Source organism: Sturnira hondurensis, unplaced genomic scaffold (genome assembly GCF_014824575.4).
Source record: "Sturnira hondurensis isolate 20B ecotype Veracruz unplaced genomic scaffold, ASM1482457v3 Scaffold0021795, whole genome shotgun sequence".
Taxonomy (NCBI): Eukaryota; Metazoa; Chordata; class Mammalia; order Chiroptera; family Phyllostomidae; genus Sturnira; species Sturnira hondurensis.
In genome coordinates, this window is record NW_028094426.1 from 1,356,189 (window position 1) to 1,376,714 (window position 20,526).

General features: G+C 41.1%; 1 protein-coding gene across 2 annotated transcripts in view; it reads right to left on the minus strand.

Annotated features, from left to right (window-relative positions):
* BMAL2 (basic helix-loop-helix ARNT like 2) overlaps positions 1 to 20,526 on the minus strand; it is a 57,550-nt gene that overhangs the window by 36,545 nt on the left and 479 nt on the right. Inside the window, exon 1 of one of the 2 annotated variants that reach the window (XM_037033882.1) lies at positions 14,806 to 15,135. The exons of the other annotated variant lie outside the window; for it this stretch is intronic. The gene's annotated coding sequence lies outside the window, so the exon portion shown is untranslated. Of the gene's footprint in view, positions 1 to 14,805; positions 15,136 to 20,526 lie in introns of those variants that run through there. 2 annotated transcript variants of the gene reach the window in all.

Below are 20,526 nucleotides of genomic sequence, written 5' to 3' on the forward strand. Positions count from 1 at the left end.
ACATTATAGAAATATGAAAAACACAAAAAAAATAGAAAGGAAGGGGGAATACCAAATTTCACAAACTGATGTTACTATTTAGAGATATTTCCTTTTAGAATCTTCCTATAGGTGTCATCATCATGTATATTTTGCTTTATTTATGCATCACTGTGATAACTCTACAGTGTTATTACAAATTCTTTATAAATTAATCTAATGGCTGCATAATATACCATCATGTGGATATGTCATGGCTTCTCACCACTGATCTGTTGTTAGAATGTGAAGCTTTTTATCTACTGGTTATTTCTTTTGAATAGCATCCCAGAACTGACTTTAGGTCAAGGGACAAATATATTCCAAACCTTTAATTAGCAAATATAACAGTAAAATCATTTTTGTCTAAAGTGTGGTTTATCACATGTTTGATGGAATATCAAAATCATAATCACTAAACTAAAAACCTATAGTCCAAATGTGAGCCTCCTTCTCCTATTAAAATGCATATAACAAGTTTAAACTCATTTGTACCTTGTAACATAAATTGAAAACATACAAGCAATATTTACATGGACAGTGCAATAAATCTACAACAGGGGAGAGGTTTAACATATCTCTATCAGTAACCGATAGATTGAGTATTCAGAAATAATGACACAGATCTAATCCACACAATAAACAAGCCTGATCTAATTGAGACCACTATGCCTAGCAACTTCAAAACACAGGGCTGTTTTAGAGTACCCACGAGGCATTTACAAAGACTGACAACAGTCTACAGCCAAACTGCCTAGTATGAGTCTCATCTCGTCAGGTCTCCAAAGAGAAAAACTGATAACATACTGGGCCACAAGCTGAGTAAATTGCAACAACTTCAAAAGATTGATATCAGACACAAAACATTTTCTGACTACAGTGTAACTATTAAATACCAGTTATAAAATGATAACCAGAAAAAAAAACCTATATCTTAGGAAATCAAGAAATACACAAATAACTCATGAAACAAGAAAGAATTCAATGTAAAATTATAAAATAGTTGAAATAAATAATAAAAATATCATACATGAAAATGTGTAGAGACAGGTAAAAGCATTACTTGGAGAAAAATTTTAACCCTTAACTTTTTTTAAAGGTTGAAAGATAATGAGCTAATAATTTAAAAAATTAGAAGCAGATGAGTAAAATAAACCCAAAGATTTAGCAGGAAATCATTAAAATAATATTAAAAATAAAAAGAATAAAAACAAGTAAAGATTGAAAAACTTAACATGTTCTTCCAAAAATAGGAAAATCTAATAACCCTAATGGCAAGATTTTTCATGGTAAAAAGTGGGTATAAACAAGTAAAGATAGGACTAATTATGGAGTTATAATTTTAAATACTCTAGAGATTCAAAAGATTTAAAAAAATCTCATGAACAACATCATTCTAAAGACTGAAAGTAATGAAAAAATTTCCAGAGATTATTAACCAACAAAGCAGAAGCAAAAAGAAATAAAAACCCAAATATTCCTATATTCTTTCTTACACAGACTATTTCAATGTGTAGAAAAAGTAGGGAATACCTTGGCCTCAACTCTTTTTTTTATAAAGCTTCTACAATTTTGATATTACAACCTGACAATGGCAGTAAAGAAAACTATAGCCCTACCTCACTCATAAACAAAGACACAAAAAACTTAACAAAATACTGCGGGGGCAACTTTGCCCACAAAGTCCCCCCGTCCGCCACGGATGAAAGTGAAACTACCAAGACATGATCTGCTTGGGGAGGAGAGGTGGCCAATCTCTCAGAGGAGAAAGACCAGGAGCCCCTTCCTCAGTGGCTTTTATTGGGTTGTAATACACAGGAATACAGGTAAAGCTCATCAATCAATGTCAGGTGGCAAGGATCAAACAATAGATAACATTTCAAAGAAATCTGAGGGTTTAGTCTGAATCAGTGTCTGTCAGGTAAGGGGGTTGCAAAAACTTTGGGAGACATACTCATTTCCTGCTCAGACCCTTATCATATGAATGAAAACACTCTTAGCAAAGCAGGCTTCACAGGACTTTGTGAATTCTTTCTTATGCCCGATCACCCCAGATCCTGTCTTACCCATTATAGACTAACTGACCAAGCATTGGGGGCAGGGGATGAAGCAGAAGCAGCGTTTGCTACCAGAGACAAGCTTTGTCTTCTTAGTGGCTCACATTCCAGAGGTCACTCACTCAGCCTTAGCCATGGCGGGGTTGGGGGGGGCAGTTACAACTCCTGAAACCAGGCAGAGCGGTACCCAAAAAATACTACCAAACAAAATTCATAAATGTATAAAAAGAATAAACCCATCATGACCAAGATAGTTTTATTCTAGAAGTGCAAATCTGGTTTAATATTAGTAAACCAATGGATATAATTTGCCACAATAACAGATTGATGGAAAAATATGATTATATCAACACAAAAATATTAATGAAGAAACACTGAAAGCACTCTCTTTGCAATTAGAAACACGAACCCCTTTCATTACCCCCTTTCAACACTTTTTTAGAAGATCTGCCAGTGGAGTAAGAGACGGTGGAAAAATATGTGGTATAAGAACTAGAAGGAAAAAATATTTTATTTTTTTATTATTGTGAAATAATGACTGAGTATACAGAAAACCCAAACTACCAATAGATAAATTATTAAAATCAGAGAGTAGAGCAATTTGGCTGTACATAAAATCAATACATATAAATCAATTGCCTTTCTATTCACCATTAACAAACAGTAAAAAATTACATTAAAAAAGATAGAATTTATAAAAACCTCAAGAAACACAGAGTACCTAAAGAACAAATCTAATAAAAATATATAAGATTTATAAGATCTTTACTGAGAAAGTTATAAAAATTATTTTTAAATTTTATTTATTTTTAGAGAGAGGGGGAGGAAGAAGAAAGAAACACAGACTGATGTGCCAGGGAAGCACTGATTGATTGTCCCTGGCCCGAATCAGGGATCAGGCCTGAAACCCTGGCATGTGCCCTGACCAGGAATCGAACCAGCTACCTTTTGGTTTGTGGGACGACACCCCAACGCACTGAGCCATACTAGTCAGTGAAAAAGTTATAAAAATTTATTTAAAACATTTAAAAAGATCCAAATAAATGGAAAGATATGCCACGCTTGTGGACTGGAGGCCGTGATGATATACTAAGGATGTTGATTCTCCTAAAATAGAGGCACAATTCCTGTCAACATGAGCATTTCTTTTCTGGTGGAACTTCACAAGCTGAATATAAAATGCTCATGGAAGTACAGTGGGTCATGAATAAGTAAGAAAAACATCGGAGGACTTGCCTTATCAGATATCAAGGCACTATAACGCTACAGTAATTAATATGGTATTGGCCATACCTAGTGGGGATAAAGGGAAAAGAAACTAGAGCCCAGACATATATATATATGGACTCTTCCTAAATGCAAAAGGTGAAACTTCAGATCAATGTGGAGAAGCCAGCTTTTTAATAAATGGTCTTGGGCCAACTGCTCTTCTCTATGGAGAAGAATAAAACCAACTCCCCTACCTTATACTTAAAATAAAAAACAACTTTCATTGGATTGAAGTCCTAAATGTAAAGGGTGAAAATACAACAGAGAAGATTCTAAAGGACAGAGAATGTTTGTTATTGGTGTAGAGAGAACTTCCCAAAACATAAAAAGTTAAAACAATAAAGAAAACTATCGATCAATTTGACCCCCTTAAAATTAAGTTAATGTTGATCAAAAGGTACCGTAAGAAGAAGGAAACTACAAGCCACGTGTTTGCTAAACACATGTAAACCACAAAAGGCTAATATCTAGATCACATAAAGAATGCCTTTGCACTAATGAGACCAACAACCCAATAAAACACGGAATAAGAGATTTTAATGGGCACTTCTCAAAAGAAATTCCAACTACCAATACACAAATGAAAATACAGTCAAACCTCAGTTCTCAAAAGTCTTGGTTCTGGAACACTTCGGTTCTTGACCAAGTCGCTCACAGGAAAAATGTCTCGGTTGTCGGACAAAACCTCGGGTCTCAATTCTCTCCCCGACAACCCTTTCATGCTGAGAACCGTGTGATCAGTCACAGGTCTCTCAGGCAACAAACAAAGGAGATTTGGTTTCCAACAGATCGCTTCTCAAACAGTCTTTCAGAATGAATTAAGTTTGAGAACCGAGGTTCCACTGTATACCCAATCTCATCACCAATTCAGGAAAATCCAAACTATAGTGACACTATTATACACTCTCCTACGGCTACAACTGAAGAGTGATGATACCTAATGTGAGGATGTGGAGGAATGGGAACGCACATGCTTTGCTGGTGGGAATGGAAATTGCTACAAGCACTTTGGAGACCATTTTTACATTACCTAAGAAAGCTAAACATGTACCAACAACATTCGTCAGCATTCCATTCCTAGGTACATGGAGAAACTCTTAATGTATATTAGGAGACACACACAAGAAATGCATTAATAACACTGCTTATAATTGAACAACAAAAATTAAAACCTGAAAAACTGGAAATTTCCATCAGCAGATGGATAAATTGTTTATTCACTAACCAGAACACTACCAGCAATAAAAGTGAATGAAATACTAATATACTCACTCACATGGATGAATCTCAACATAATGCTGGACAAGAAAAGTGATACCAAGAGGCAAAGTGTGTTTTGAAAAAAAATTTTAAGTTAAATTGGTAAAACTAATCAATATGTTTTTAGCAACATCTACAGAAATGGCTACACTATACAGAAAAGCAAGGGAACAGTGAATACAAAAGTCAGAATTCTTTGGGGGAGAAGAAGGGAGATATGATCAGTGAGGAACACAGAGAGAATTATAAGGAATTCATATTCTATTTCTTAGCCTAGCTGTGAGTTCACAGATAATTGTTTTGGTTTTATTCTTTAAACTACACACAATTTTTTCACAATCCTCTATAAGAATAATAGGTTTCACAATAATAATAATTTTGCCAGTGATTGTTGGTCACTTGGGAATTAAGTTTCTATTTATGGTATTCTAAAACTTCTAAATGGGACCTCTTTAGAATCCCCAAATACCACCTGAGATTACTTATAACAGAAGCTCCTAGACTTCATTCTGTCTCATAGATTTTGAATGGTAGAACTCCATCTGTCTCCACATACACACACACAAAAGGGAATTCCTTATCGACAGCGAATCAATAGGAAGAATGCACTAACGCTGAGCCACAGCACACCCTGGAATGGTGTAATACCATACCCCTCCTACGCCTCCAGCACACCTCCGTGCAAGGACGCTGTCCCCTACAGAAACTCAGCACAAAAATGAAGATTGTTTTGCCTCTCATTTTAGGGGGCATGAACTCCACATGGTTTGTACTACTTCCTCATTAACCTTTAAAATAAGAAGTGGACTGTCTTTAGGCAAAGAGAATAATATTCTGCTTTTCACAAACTCCAGACCTGAAGCTCTAAGGGTCTTCCTGTTCCCTAACGGGAGGAGTGCTGCCCCATAATTAGCTATGTTTCGTCTAGTCTGGCTATGTCAGCACAAGTGTATTCAAAACAGAGGGCTTTCTGTAAACAAAAGGGAAATGTGGGTTAGTGGGGCTAGTTAATTCCGGGTGAAAGGATCTGTTCTTCGGAAACAATTCGACCTTCATGGAGTGGATTTTTATTTGTTAGACGGTAACTCAAGTAAAAGAGTAAAGATTTTTCTCTTTCTTAAATATAATTGGTATATAACCTTATGTTAGTTTCAGCTGTGTAAAGATTTAATTTTTTTAATCTTCCAGTTTACTTTCAGCCTCCACATATACTTATTTAGAAGACCCTGTGTTAGAAATTGAAATCTAGCTTTCCTTTTATATAACTCATTTTGGAGATTATCATTTCATTTTTTATATTGTCTTTCCTCACCAAATTGGATTACTTTCCCAATGACACATGTAATACATTGTTACTTAACACTCAGTAAAATAATTCAGAAATTAGGTTATACAAGGGTACTAGGACTGTCTTTCTACAAAGTCTGTGGTTTTATTTAAAATGAGATTAGAATCAAATCTCGCTCCACTCGGTATGCATCTCCCCGGCAGCGGTGGTAATCAACCTAACAATATTTTAAAGGTCTACCATTTGATATCAAGTCCTTAAGGATGGAAATAAAATGTGGGAAATAACAGCTGCTTGGAGGAACCACTTGGTTTAGGTTCGTAATTACAAAGGGACTCAAATTTAGAATTCAACATTATGTTTCAAAGAGAATATACACAGAGACACACACATGCACACGCATGTGCAGATGTGCAACTGCAGGATGGAAAATATGTATTTTTCGAACAACTTAAAAACTTTTTCTCCTGCTACCTACGTTCACTGCCAGTAGGGAGCTATATGTTAAAATTTACATAAAACTTAAATTAGTCTCTGAGCAACTTTTTGTTAAATACAATTTGTACAACATAAACAAGTGACTTTCTTAAAATACGAAAGTGGCCTTTGCTTCTTAACTCCTGGGAGTCCTTTCCCAGAAAACCCTTCAGTCCGGTCTCCCTCGGAAACTGTTGAGGTTTTTTTGGACAAGTCATTTAACATATCCAAGACTGTTTCTTCAAGATGGAAGTAATTCCCTGCAAACCCCATTTGTTTGTACTGGGAATCAGGTAAAACAATGTATTTGAAATTTGTTTGAAAACCCAAAGTTTAGTGATGCGGAGTAACTGGTCCAGCAAAAGAGTCCACTGTGACAGGCCATTGTAGCCACTTAAGACACTGAGTTAAATGCCATTACATTTTTTAATTGAAAAGAGTTAAATTCTTGAATTTTGAGATAATTTCAGACTTGCAAAAATAATGCAAGGAATTCCCATATGCCCTTCAAATCTGATTTCCCAAATGCTAATGTCTTACTTAACCCCACTTATAATTATCAAGACTAAGAAATTAATACTAATGTACAGGGTGGGCAAAGCTGGGTGTACAGTTGTAAGTACATGAAGCCCAGAGTTTATTCTCGTATCATTATTTATTAATTATTGTATTATTTCCCATATGAACAACTACCTTTGCCCCTCCCTGTAGTACTTAGAGCCCTTATTCAAATATTCCCAGCTGTTCCCTAATGTGCTTTTGCTGGTCCAGGGTCCAATCCAGGATCACACCGTACATTTAGTGTCTGTTACGTGCATTCAGGTTCCATTAAACGATAATGGTTCCTCAGCCTTCCTTTGTCTTACAGATTTTGACAGGGTTCTGGGCAGTTGTATAGAACAGCCCCCATCTAAATCTGTCAGACTCTCCCTCATGATTAAATTCGGGTTAAGCGTGTTTGTCAAGAATGCCGCAGAAGTGATGCCGTCTCCTTCGTGCCTTCATTTGCATTGTCCCTGGTACGTTTTATCACCTCATTAAGATGCTGCTCTTCAAAACTCCAAACGGTGTTCAGCTCGTGGAATCCACAGAAGCAGAGGGAAGATTCACGAGCTCCCCGTGAAGCTGTGACCTCAAATGTCAGAAATCTCTCAGGACCATGGGATCTCTTCAGCCCCAGATCCTAGCCCAGTGTCTGACACTCAGTACATGTTTAGGGTAATCGAAAGAAGAGTTTCACATTTCATTTCATTACCCTGGACATTCAAAAGAGAATCTGAAAAAGGTGTGAAATCATAAAATTCCAGATTCGCCTCCCTGGGCTGCTGGGAAGGGTGAAATTCCCACAGTAAGGAACACGCAATTCCCTACTGTTCCTGTTTCACAACCAGTAGGCCTACTTCCCACCATCACTGCTGGGGGAAAAAGGCACCATGCAGCACGGGATTGGGCAGTCTGAATTAGCTTTGCAGAGTGACAAGCCGTCATCGTTCACAGGTTTGTGCTAATGCATCATGGTGGAAACCAAATGCCATCTCTTACCACTCATGCATTATTGTAAGATGTTGCATCCCATAATAGATGGAAAGGAAGTATTACTGGGCACTTTCAAGAAGTATATACCTTCTGTGGATAGAACTATACACAAAGTATAAAAAAGCCTTTGCTCAGCAGAGAGGAAAAATAGTCTATTATTTCAGAGTATTTATTAAGATCCTAATCTAGGTAGAGCATATACTTTAAAAGGTTACAATTTAGTACTTGTTCTCAGTTTATACTGCTGTATGTGTTTATGTGCTGGTAGGTACATAGACATACAAATCAAACTCAGAATGAACTTAGACCGCCCTGGCTGGTATAGCTCAGTGGATTGAGCGTGGGCCTGCGAACCACACAATCACGGTTCAATTCCCAGTCAGGGCACATGCCTGGGTTGCAGGCCAGTTCCCAGCAGGGGACTCACAAGAGGCAACCATACACTGATACTTCTCTCCTTCCCTTCCTCTCTAAAGATAAATAAATAAACTATTTTTTAAAAAAAGAATGAACTTAGACCTAGATGGAGGTAACAAGTTTATGCTGCATGAGCACAGAGGAAAGGGCACTTAATTCTGTTTTGGGAGAGAGAATTACACTTATAAGCTTTTTTTTGGGGGGGGGATGACTTTTCAGGCTAAGAGACAGCTGTGAACAGGAGTAAAAACAAATGCACTCAGTAAAACCCTATGCCAACATTAAAAAATGAGGTCTACTCGTTAAATCAATGAATACGTACCAGTCAGGTGTTAGAAAATGCACCTCCTGCTAAAGAATCTGATCTGTGAAAATAGACTTTTTCCAGAAAACTTTTACCCACTCATATATGTACAGTATACGACTTCTCAAACTTTGTTGGACAACCATACTATCCCACACTTTTCTACTAAAGTCTTCTCTCTCCCAAACCAAACCATGTGATTCTTCCAAACTTGACCCATGCAATGCCTTGTCGCTATCTGGTCATTCTATTTGGCTCCACTTCCAAATGAATGAATTCCTTTGCTGTGCAGTGTAATTGGAATATAACACCCAGGAGTTGTCTAGTCCACAGAGAGGAGAGCGGAATTTACTGATAATGTTTTGATAATAATTTCATTACCTATAAGACTGTATTAGCTTTTGTTGCATACAGAAAAACGAATACACTATTGATTCATTCATTTATATAATTTTACATTATTTTATGTAATTTATATAATTTTTACACTATTGACTCATTTATATAATTTTAGAACTCTGACATTAGAGACGGTCTCATATAACACCCTCTTTTTCTAAGACAGAAACAGAGTTCTGTAGTTGATGAATTTTTTACCCTTTATCATAAAGCCCAAGATTGTTGGAGGACGGACCACTGGGGCAACTTCTGGCCTTCCAAATAGAGCCTTTATCCACTAAACCCAAACTCGCCTTGTCTATGAGTTGTTGCTGTTAAGCTGTATCTTTACCACTTGATATATCTGCCTTATTTTTATACTTAGGTGCTGGCCCTTTTTCACTGTTAAGTTTAATCTTTTTCCGTATCATCCTATCCGCATCTTCTTGCATTCACATTATATCTAACAGATTGACTAAGCCTCCTCAAAATATGCCATCTGCAAAAATGACCAGCACAACATTTACATTTTCAAACCAAATGGCTGGCTGGCATGTTGAACAAAAAAAGCCAAAGTGAGAACAGCAAGGAATTACCCAAATACTGTGTAGGCAAAGTGAGAGCCCAAGTAAGAGTTACAGAGGAAAGCAAAAGGCGGGTACAAGGGGTGAGATAGGAATGATAAGAATGGACTCAAACACTCAGCACACAGGAAAACTGAACCGGTTTGGGCTGGAGAAGGTAGTGAGACTGTGGACAAGGCAAGGGTGTCAGAGAGCCTCAGGGATTAAATTGTTCTCACCGCAGCCTGATTATGGGGCTCCGTGGTTTAAAACCAGCCAGAAGGGATCTGGTTACCTGTATGACACATTCTTCCTGCAAAGGAAGGAGGGGCCAGGTATTTTCCAGGCCTGCTCTGTGCCAAGCCATATATATCTCAGAATATGTATGAGGTGAGATGAGGATTCGCTTGTCTCATTCCAACAGGACTACATGCTAACGATGGCCTTAAAATGAGGAGGTGCCTGGAACTCCTGTACAGTCTGTATTATGGCTCTCCACATCTGCTCACAAGGGCATAGTGTTCAGGGTGCAATGCAGCCCAGTGGTATGCGTGTCAATGGGAGAAGCCATGACCTCGACACCTTAAAATGAATGCAAACACCAGTTCTCCAGCTCTCCAAGCACAACTAGGTAGAAAGGACGAGGTAGGAAAAGAACCGGTCTATTCCCCCGACAGGATAGTTACCTGGGGAGTGAAACACGTTGGCTGTGGCCCTGTAATGCCCCGCACCTCACTGCAGCAGTCCATACTCTTCAGGCTACTATGAAGCAGACACTGTGCTAGGGAATACGATGGTGACGAAGAGATGGAACTTAACATCAAATAGATCTCCCTGTGGAACCTGGAGTTCTCCCAGGGAGGAACCAAAGGCCCTAGTGCTGCTGGCAGTGCTGTACAATAGAGGGAAATCGGTTTCATTCACGCATATCCATGAATAAAACCTAGTACATAATACCGAGGTGTTAAACTCCTGTGTCCCACTCACTGCCTGTGCGCCCGTCAGTGCTAAAGGTGATATTCCTCTAGGCTACAGCTGTCCCTAAGTTCATCCACGTGTTCTCACATTTCTTCTCATCTGACGAAGCAGGAGAGGGGAAGATTTTCTAGGCTGATGTCTTATTTATTATTGATTCAAATATAATTAAGGATTGCCTTTTAAGTATAATATGTGTTTGGATCTGGCGGGGGGGGGGCAAGTTTTGCTCTTTAAGATAAAAATTCCTATAATATGCTTGGAGAAAATCCTAAAAAGAGATCTGGTTTTTATCGATGCCACTGGAGAAAATAACCCTTCGGCTAGCAATTAAGAAGCGAGGGGGTGGGGGCACCTTTTGGGGGAGGGAGTTTTAGTATTTCTCTGATACAGTGAGGAAAGCTACAAACATAAAATGTCTGAATTTTAATAAGACATGTTTTCAAAGTTGGAGAGTAGTGAGTCATTTTAAGCTTCCAGTACAGCCTTGAGGAAGAAAGGGAGACGGGTGAGAAGAGATTTTAGGCAGAAATACCAGTTAGGAAGCCAACAGCCGCGGCGAACCAGAATGATCAGGAAGGACAGTGACAACCGCGGGCACTAAGTTACGACTGTGGAGGAGACTGAGCCACTGCTGCTGGGGCCCAGCACTGCCCCCCCCACCGCCAATAAAACAATCTTTTACTGAGTCCTTACATGCCATACAGTGTACCCCTTTATGCACCTCACTTCAGACAGTCCTCTCAACAATCCACAGGCGGTGGTTTAGTGTAAGGGGAAACAGGCCCGGAGAATTGCAGTAACTTGCCGTGATGGTCTTCTCGCTGAGCTCAGCTACTGTCCTCAGTTACTCAGTCAAACACTAATCTGAGTATTTTGTAGATGTGATTAAAGTCCTTCATCAGTTGACCTTAATAAGGGTTTTACCTGCATAATATCCTAGGTAGCCTGGGTGGGCCTGAGTTAATCAGTTGAAAGGCCTTACAAGCAGAGCAGAGGCTTCCCTGAAGAACAAATTCTGACCTGGTTGGTGTGGCTCAGTGGACTGACCACCAGCCTGAGACCTGAAAGGTCGCCGGTTCAATTCCCAGTCAGGGCACATGCCTGGGTTGTGGGCCAGGTACCTGGTTGGGAGGTATATGTGGCAACCGGTGGATGTTTCTCTCACACACTGATGTTTCTCTCCCTCCGGTTGTCCCTCCCTTCCCCCCTCTCTAAAAAGAAATACATAAATAAAATGTAAAACTCTGCTGCAGCCTGTGCCCAAGAGCACCAGCCTACGTGCCTGACGGCCTGCCCTGCACACACCAGTCCTGCCCAGCCTGTCCCCACACTTGCATAAGCCAGGTCCTCGCAATAAGTCTCTGAAAACACACATCTCCTCCTGGCTCTGATCCTTTGGTTGAACTCTGACTGACAGACATGCCAAAGATCACACGATTATTAGGTGAAAGAGCTCAGAGTCTTGCAAAGGCAAAAGTAGGCCAGTATTCCACATTCCCTCACCACAGAAGTTCAATTGTAGTTGCCAGCACATCACAGAAATGGCACCACATCCAAATGTCCAGCAGACATCAAGGAAAGACTGAAAGCATAAAATCTCTGGAGGCCAGTCTGCCTGGGTTCAAACCCTGGTTCAGCTACTTACTACACAAACTTCACCTTGGGCATCCTTAAATTCTCTGTCTCGCTTTCCTCACCTGAAATGTGAAATGATATAGCACCTACTTGATAGAGTTGCTGAGGATTAGACACCTAGCTCATCGTAAATACCCAGTGAAGGTTCGGATTAGTAACTGTTTAGCAGAACCAGAGGGTGCGAGCGATCCTTGCTGAACTTGTGCAATGAGGCAGAGGGGAGACAGAAACACCCGCGGTGACTACGAGGAAGTCAGAGTCACGGGAAGGCAGCAGTGACGCACAACAAGATCAGGGTGATGGAAGAACTGAAGAATGCCTTCCTGGCCACAACTATTCCCCAGAAGACCAACCACCTAATCCAGGCATCACAGCCTAATCCAGGGATGGGCAGAAGCAAGACACAGCAGTTCATCCAAATTTCAGTTCCACAATGAAACAGAAAAGTCCCTATCTTGTTCTGGGCCTGATTGGTCCTCATTCACAAAAAGAATGCAGGGTTTAGCATTTTCAACGTGAGCAGGTTTTTCCAAAAGGCACAAAAATGCATTTAGATTTGGATGGTCTACACCCACACCATGTTACACAAGGGACAATACAATTCTTGCTAGTTATGAGTAAATGGAAGCCACGGTGTAGGCAAACATCATGATTAACATTAGTCGGGCATGACTGGTATGACAAATTTGACACAGAACCTATAAAAGATACAATGGTTTCTTTTTTAAATTTAATTATTGTTCAAGTACAGTTTTCTGTCTTTTACTCCCATCCCAGCCCCCTCCCCCATACACAATGGTTTCTAACATCTAAGGTATCAGCAAAACGAGAAACCTCTGTTTTACTTTGAGGAAAAAAAATCATCAGTATTCAGAAAAATGTGTGTATCTTTTCACTGAATGGCAATCATTCTGGATAGAAGACCCTTTAAAAAGTTGGGGGAGGGGCCACACCGACACTACACAGGCAAATGTTGAAATTCTAGAAATAGAAACACAATGTGAATTTTGAAAGTAATCAGACCCAAAGCGACTTTAACACCACCCAGGCATCACAGGCTATCGTCATAATAATGATCAGAATCTAAAGCTGCTTTTAAACTCTTCCTGACAAATAGCTAATAAAAAATTATTTTTAAATCTCTTGCCCTGGCTGGTGTAACTCAGTGGATTGAGCGCGGGCCTGCGAACCAGACGATAGAGGTTCGATTCCCAGTCAGGGCACATGCCTGGGTTGCAGGCCAGTTCCCGGCAGGAGACCCACGAGAGGCAACCATACATTGATATTTCTCTCCCTCTCTCCTTCCCTTCCCCTCTAAAGATAAATAAATAAAAGTCTTAAAAAAAAAAAAACCCAAACATTCTATAAATAAATAAATAAATAAATCTCTTGATAAATCATTTGTCCTAGAAGCCTTCTAAAGTGTGAGGTGTGAATGTCACCATCCCTCTAAGGAAAGGTCAGGCTACTTTCCTTATAAGCACATGCCCCAAACTAGGTAGCTATAATTACTATTGAATAAAAAACTGATAAGCCACAAGTGCTTCCGTGAACTAAAGTTCAAAGCTAAAGAAAAGGAGAATTGTCCTCAAGAAGCCACTAGTACCAGGATGCACGGAAAATGGGGTTGGGTCTCTCTTTTCTAGGTCAGGGTTGTTGTTGCCTGGGTGACTCATCGAGGAAGAGATGGCCTAGCTGGAAATCAATAGTATCTGTCTCTATGGTAGTGTGAGCACAGCCTGCCTCTGGGTACCACGTAACCTGGAGAGGAAATCCAATTCTCCAACTGGGCAGCTGATAAGAGAAGTAAAAGTAGAGCTGGAGATTGTGTTCAATATTCCACTTCTATATTCAAACTTCAATATTCAAACTTCTCTCTCATCTTTGGCAAAATAATCATTAATCTTCACATTCTTACACTCATTTAAACACCTATTGATATCTACTCTATAAAGTATTCAATTTCAATTTTATTGTATACTGATCTATCCTTTATAGTTTGTATTTCTATAGGCTTGGACCTATCTAGACTTAACTATAATTTTATATTCTCCTCTTCCAAGGGAAAAAAAAAACAAATGCAGAGGTGTATTGATGGGCACCAAGCTTCTGCTTTTAAGTAACTTCTAAGCCCGAGATCCCCTGTATTGGAATCAAAATAAGAAGGGCATCTTCTAATGTTGCCACACACAGGTGTACCAAGGTGCTCTTTTCACATTAGGGTACTGGATGCCTTTTGCTTACTGTACCATCACTAGGGTTTGGTATTGGAAGTGAAGGCTGAAAGTATTTTTCAGCTTTGTCCCACAGAGCAGCAGGTGAGGGTCTGTGAGCACACCTGGCGCACATGTCCACACGGAGGTTGTTACATCAGTGACAAGGAGAGAGGAATAACACAGGCCATTATGCTGAATAGATGTTGGAAGTCTGGGTACTCACTCCCCAACAGGCTGTAATGGGAACAAATGACATAGTACTTGTAGTGCTCCTCAGAAAAAAAGAGTGTGACATGGATTTAAAGATATAAGCAGCCACTTTTTCAGGGGGGAAGAAAAGAGAATGAAGGAGAGAAGGAATTGGCCCAGATTGACTTGAAGGGTAGGCCAAGATTTAATAGCCACTCACCTGGCAGGAACCAGGACCTCTGCTTTTTTTCTTTCTGATCAGAAATAAACCACAACTATCCTCTCAAGGTGATGCAACAGCTCTGTTGCTGACCAAAGACCAAAAAGAAGATGCAGGTATCTTTCCTCTTAGAGGCAGACAAACCCCCTGCCTGTACCTCAGGCCGCTGCATCACAGGTCCCAACACATCGCAGAGGTGGGAGAACCTCCACAGCGCTGACAGTGCAACTTCTTCCTTTTCCACTCGCTGTCTGATGTAAAACAAGGCTTACATCAGTTCTTCCGAGCACACCACTGATGATTTTCCATGTCCATGCCCAATGTCCATGTCCATCTGCCCTGAAAGACCTCCTCTTCGCTGCCTCCCCAAGCAGATTGGCTATCCATACACCAATGTTGAAGTCAGCACCTTCTCTGAAAGCCTTCCCTGAGTCCCTCTCTCGCGGGGGAGGCTTGGTGCAGGTCACTCCCTGAAGTTAAACTAGAGGTTTTGCTACGTTCTGTCTTGTAATACGAACACTTTGGCTGCTTTTCACCCACCCTAATGCATTTTATAAGCTCTTTAATGCTTTTCTTGCTTTATCCATTTCTCCATCTCTGTTTGTCTAGTACAGTAGGAAGGAGACATTTAATGAATAATTTATGAATGAACCAGCCCTGCTGACACCTCAAACCAACCACCAGTCATTTAAAATCAACAAACCTTTATTAGGCGCTTTAATAGGTGCAAGAAGTTGGAGATTGTAAAGATGCGTCAGACCGCAAGGAAATGTGCAACGTAAGGGTGGAGCTAAGACACCTAAATAACTTGTGGCAAGCAAGCACAGGTATTATATATAATTAACACACACACACACACACACACGTGTGTGAAAATGGGAGGGGAGAATCATTTCCATGGCAGGGAGAAATTCTGGGAAAGTTTCATAGATGGGGGAAAAAAATCATTCGTTGAAAATCAGGTTTCACTAAATACTTTGTAATCATCTCATTTAATTCCCACTTAACCCTCCAAGTTAGGTATTTTTACCCCTATTTTGTAGGTAAGGAAATTGGGACTCAGAGAAGATAAATAATTTGACCAAGGTCATACACCTAGTGAACAGTCAGACTGGCTGTCACATGCCCAGTGCTCTGCTCCCAAAGCACAGGCTGATGTTCCCACACACGACCTCCTCCTCCCCCTCTGCCCTGCAGACCAGAAACGCGGCGCTGACGTCTGAGCTCAGCCCTCAGGACTGCAGCCAATGATGCGGGCAGGCAGGTCTGGAGGGAGGGAGGCAGCAGCATTCCAGGTGTAGCCAACAGCCTGGCGATGGGGAAGTTTAGACCAAGTCGGGGAAGGCAGGTCGCTGTACTCTACACAACAGACTACTGGCCATATAAAGTGGAGAGGTTTTGGGAGAGAAGGCCAGTGACTGAGTCTCCACTTTCCCTGTGATACGCTTGGAACATATGGTAAAGTGCATTTGTTACCTACCTAAAAAATGACTATAAGTAAAACATTTTGGAGGTATTCGAAATTACTGTTTCATGACAACAACTTTCACCCTCAATTACAAATATCCAATAATGCAAACTATTTTAGCAGAAGGGTGACTCTCTACATTTCCTATTCCTCCAGCCTCCTCCGTTTTTCTCTGTAAAAATGCTATCTGGAGATTTGACCTATAAGATTAAAGACTAGAGAAAACTAAATACGATTAACTTAGATAAATGACGAATGTCCTATGGTGCCAACTGACATTTAAGTATTTTTAAATGAGAATTTCAATAGTATATAACTGGACTGATTTAAATATTTTAAGAAGTTCAATAATATTTCAAGTTTAAAAATCAGGGGTGAGGTATGGTGCCAGGTGGGTAGTGGAAATATCAGGGGGAAGCACTTTGTAAAGTACATGCTTACCTAACCACTGTGCTGCACACCTGCAACTAATACAAAATATTGAATATAAACTGTAACTGGAAAAAAAACTAAGGGAGAGATAAATAAACTATTACAGCCTAAGGTGATATAAATAGTAATGTATCAGGGACCAGTCAATGTGACTGCACCCAAACAAGAGAAGACGAAAGGGTGGGTGGTGCATGCATAGCTAAGTGCTTCATAAATTATCAGTAAATACTCAGAAGCGCTAGATGCTACTATAGAAAAAACTTTCACCTGTCGTCCCAGCTGCACTAAGGTTTGTTTTTTTTTTTTTTTACTTTTTTTTTATTTTTAGAAAGAGGGGAAGGAAAGGAGAAAGAGAGGGAGAGAAGCATCAATGTGTGGTTGCCTCTTGCACACCTTCCACCAGGGACCTGGCCCACAACCCAGGCATGTACCCTGACTGGGAATCAGACCGGCAACACTTTGGTTCACAGGCCATCCAGCACTCAATCCACTGGGCCACACCAGCTGGACTGTACTAAGAGTTTAAATTGCACATTTTTCTAAGTTCTCACAGCCTCCTACCACTGAGAAGGAAGGCTGCTCTGGGCAAGGCAAGGAGGACAGAAGGGCTGAGATTTTTAGGGGAGCCACACCAGCTGTCAGGCTTACAAACACCAGGACACAAAATCACTGCCTCCCGGATGTCTCATGTACCCTTGCCTCTCGCAGGGCACTTACCTGGCTCACTGAGTCCCTGATAATGCTGATGACAGAGCAGATGCTGACTAATGACCCAGATCCCGGAGGTCCTCGGCTAAAAGGAACAGCTGAAATGAGGGCTACTGAAATTAAACGTTATGAGCTGATTTATGATTTCCTGAACATTACGTAAACAAAGGAGAGATTGCGAAAGGACCCTACAATCACTGTTCACAGCACTGAAAGGGACCTTGCTTTTTAGAACCAAGGAGTCTTTGCACGAGGGAAAAAGCAAAGTGTAATTACTGTACTAACTATACTAACATTCCAGCTTGCCCTACGTGTTTTTAAATATTCAATTTGAATTTTTTCATGGAGTCAAACTTTGATGGGGGAGGGCAGTCCCTCCTTCTCTCACCTCCTCCCCCACCCCCAACCAACCCCCCACCCTCCCTTCTTTCCCCCAGTGCTCCGTGTCTTTGGCCCTCACTTTCCTACCCCTCCCCTTCCCCCTCTCCCTCCTCTCTTCCTCCTCCATTCTCTCTGGCTCTTCACTCCTTTCTCCCCATCTACTACCCCACTCTCTTCTCCTCTCTCTTTATTCCATCCCTTTCTCCTCAACCCTTTTCCTCCCCCTTCTCTCTTTCCCTCTTTCCTCCCCCTGAAACATGTGAAAAGCAATTTTAGTCCATCCTGGTTTATCTTGAGCAATGCAATCCTGGCCTCAACTTTGCCTAAGGATCCAGGCCAGGAACAGTAGCTTATGCAAAGCTGACTGGAACATGACTTTAATTCCTGAATCTAAATTCACATACCTGAATTTAAGTCACAATAATGGCAGAGTGACACGTCAAAAGAGATGAGTCTGAAAACTTCCCAAGTGAGAACATGGGATAGGAAGGGAAGGACAGAAAGATGCCCCACAGCTGTGTCAACCCAAGACCATCTCGGTCTGGAAAGCGTGCTGCTCTCCCAAGGCCACCCTCTCCAAAACGCCAAGGATTCTGGAGTCATTTACCAGGAGGATGCCCAGTCACTTGGCAGCGGGCTTAATCTTGGAGTTTACCATAAGCCTGTCGGAAAACATGAGCAGGCAATTATGTGAGGCACCAACTGATTTTGGATGGCCAACCTTTAAAAGCCAGCAGTGGGACCATCCTACGGGAGTGGGTTTTTTCCCCCAGTGCCAGTTGTTTATCTCGATGGGAGTCTTAATGTCAAATTGCCTAGGAAAAAGGAATCTGCAGGTGTTTTGTGTAAGAAAAACATGATCCTGGATTCTGATAACAGAGACCTGTTTTTTGCTTTTTTTTCTTCCTCTCCAGGGATGGGGGAACTTGCAACTTTTGTTACCCTCGTTCGATAAAGGGTGTCTGGGAGTGAGCACTGGCACCACCCATGTCATTCAGGACAGAAAGGAAGGCAGCGTAGGCAGAAGCCACAGACTCCAGTTTTGACACTTTCTGGCTGTGAAACCCTGGGCCAGCCTCAGCTGTCTCATCTCATCTGTGAAATGGGGACACTGTCATCTACATCGTGGGGCTGTTATGAGACAAAGGAGGTATTCCTTCCTCATGGTACGTAATAGGACCCCCAATAAATGCTGGTCCTCCCAGCCCCCACTGAAGCTTTGCTACTTTTACCTGAGAAGAATTAATTTCAATCATTCCCAAGATCATATTTGGTATTCAGTGAAACAGCAACCAATCGCTTGTCCAAAAATGTGTCTAAGTCCATAAAATTTACCTGATGAAAGCCACTTTTTGAATTAGTGGGTGCAGTTTCATCTTTCTTATTTTCAGTAAAGCTCAAATAGTTTTTCAATTTAGTTAATTTAACTTGTATGGGACACTGTTGTAATGGACTAGACAAGATTCATTAATTTCACAAAGCAAATGGGAGCTGTAAATATATATTAAGCTTTATTAAGCGAATGTCCATGCAGCACTTTTTTTCAAATATTGGGCTAAGCATTTTATATGTATTTAAATGCATTTATATCTCATTTAAACATAATGATTCTATAAGACAGATACTACAATTATCCCCATTTTACAGATGAAGAAACTAAGGTGAAAGGTAAATGCCCCTGGTGACATAGTAAAGGGCCAAGAACAGAGAGGGAGCCCCGACTCAACACTACACACACTGCATTCTCTTTTCAGAACAGTGCTGACTCACATGTTTGTATCATTCAGAAAGACTTCAAATATTCAAATGAAAGAATGTGGCAATCACTCCATGTTCCAAATTCCCAACTGATTCAGATTTTCAAAAACACCTCTTCTCGGTGCTGTATTTGAGAGAAGAATCTAAACTCATCAGCATAGTCCACAGGAAAATGGAGTTTTAACCAACTGCTTCCCTGAACTTTTCTCTGCCGGTTCTCCTTAGTTATTTCTGCGTTTTTCTCCTGCCTCCTGTTTGTCTTAAATGACAGATATTTATGATCACCCCATATTTGTGAATAGTCCCGCAGAAGAGACCAGACAACGTTGGCAGTAAATAACTAGGGAGAGGAAAAAGAGAGCAACGCTTCCAACTCAAGCCACGAAAACTCCACAGAAGTACATATAAAACAAAACAAATTCCCTGAAGGCTTTCCTAACGCTGTAATGGTAACAGAAAGCGCCACCTCTCCCTTACATAGGGCTATGTGGGAAACCTGGGGACTCCGCTTGCACGTGTTCACCCACCCACCTGTCCACCCCCAAAAGGAGCAGTTTTTGAAGTGGGAGAATGGAAGTATTTCCAGTTCACAGTGGATGGGCTCGCAGAACCCGAGCTCCTCCAACGGCTAATGCCAACTGGTTTACACAGAAGAAAGACAAAATCTTACAAGTCCACACAGCAGCCCATGCTGACGGCTAGGTGGGCCCCCGGCGGTCGGGTAGCAGCTGCTCGGGGTCATAGGGATGGTCCCTCGCCAACTTACCCACGCCGCCGACCAACCGGGTTGTGGACCGACCGAAACCCACAACGATCGAGGGGGTCACTTCCCACCTCCCGCTCCTGGGAGGACATGTGAGGCACCACGCTGCACCTGTGCCCCAGGGGACGACCCTGGCACCAGAGTCGTCAGGAGGCAATGAGTGGCCAGAGGAGACCTCCCAGCCGCGCGTGCCCACCTTGTGGCGCCCCTC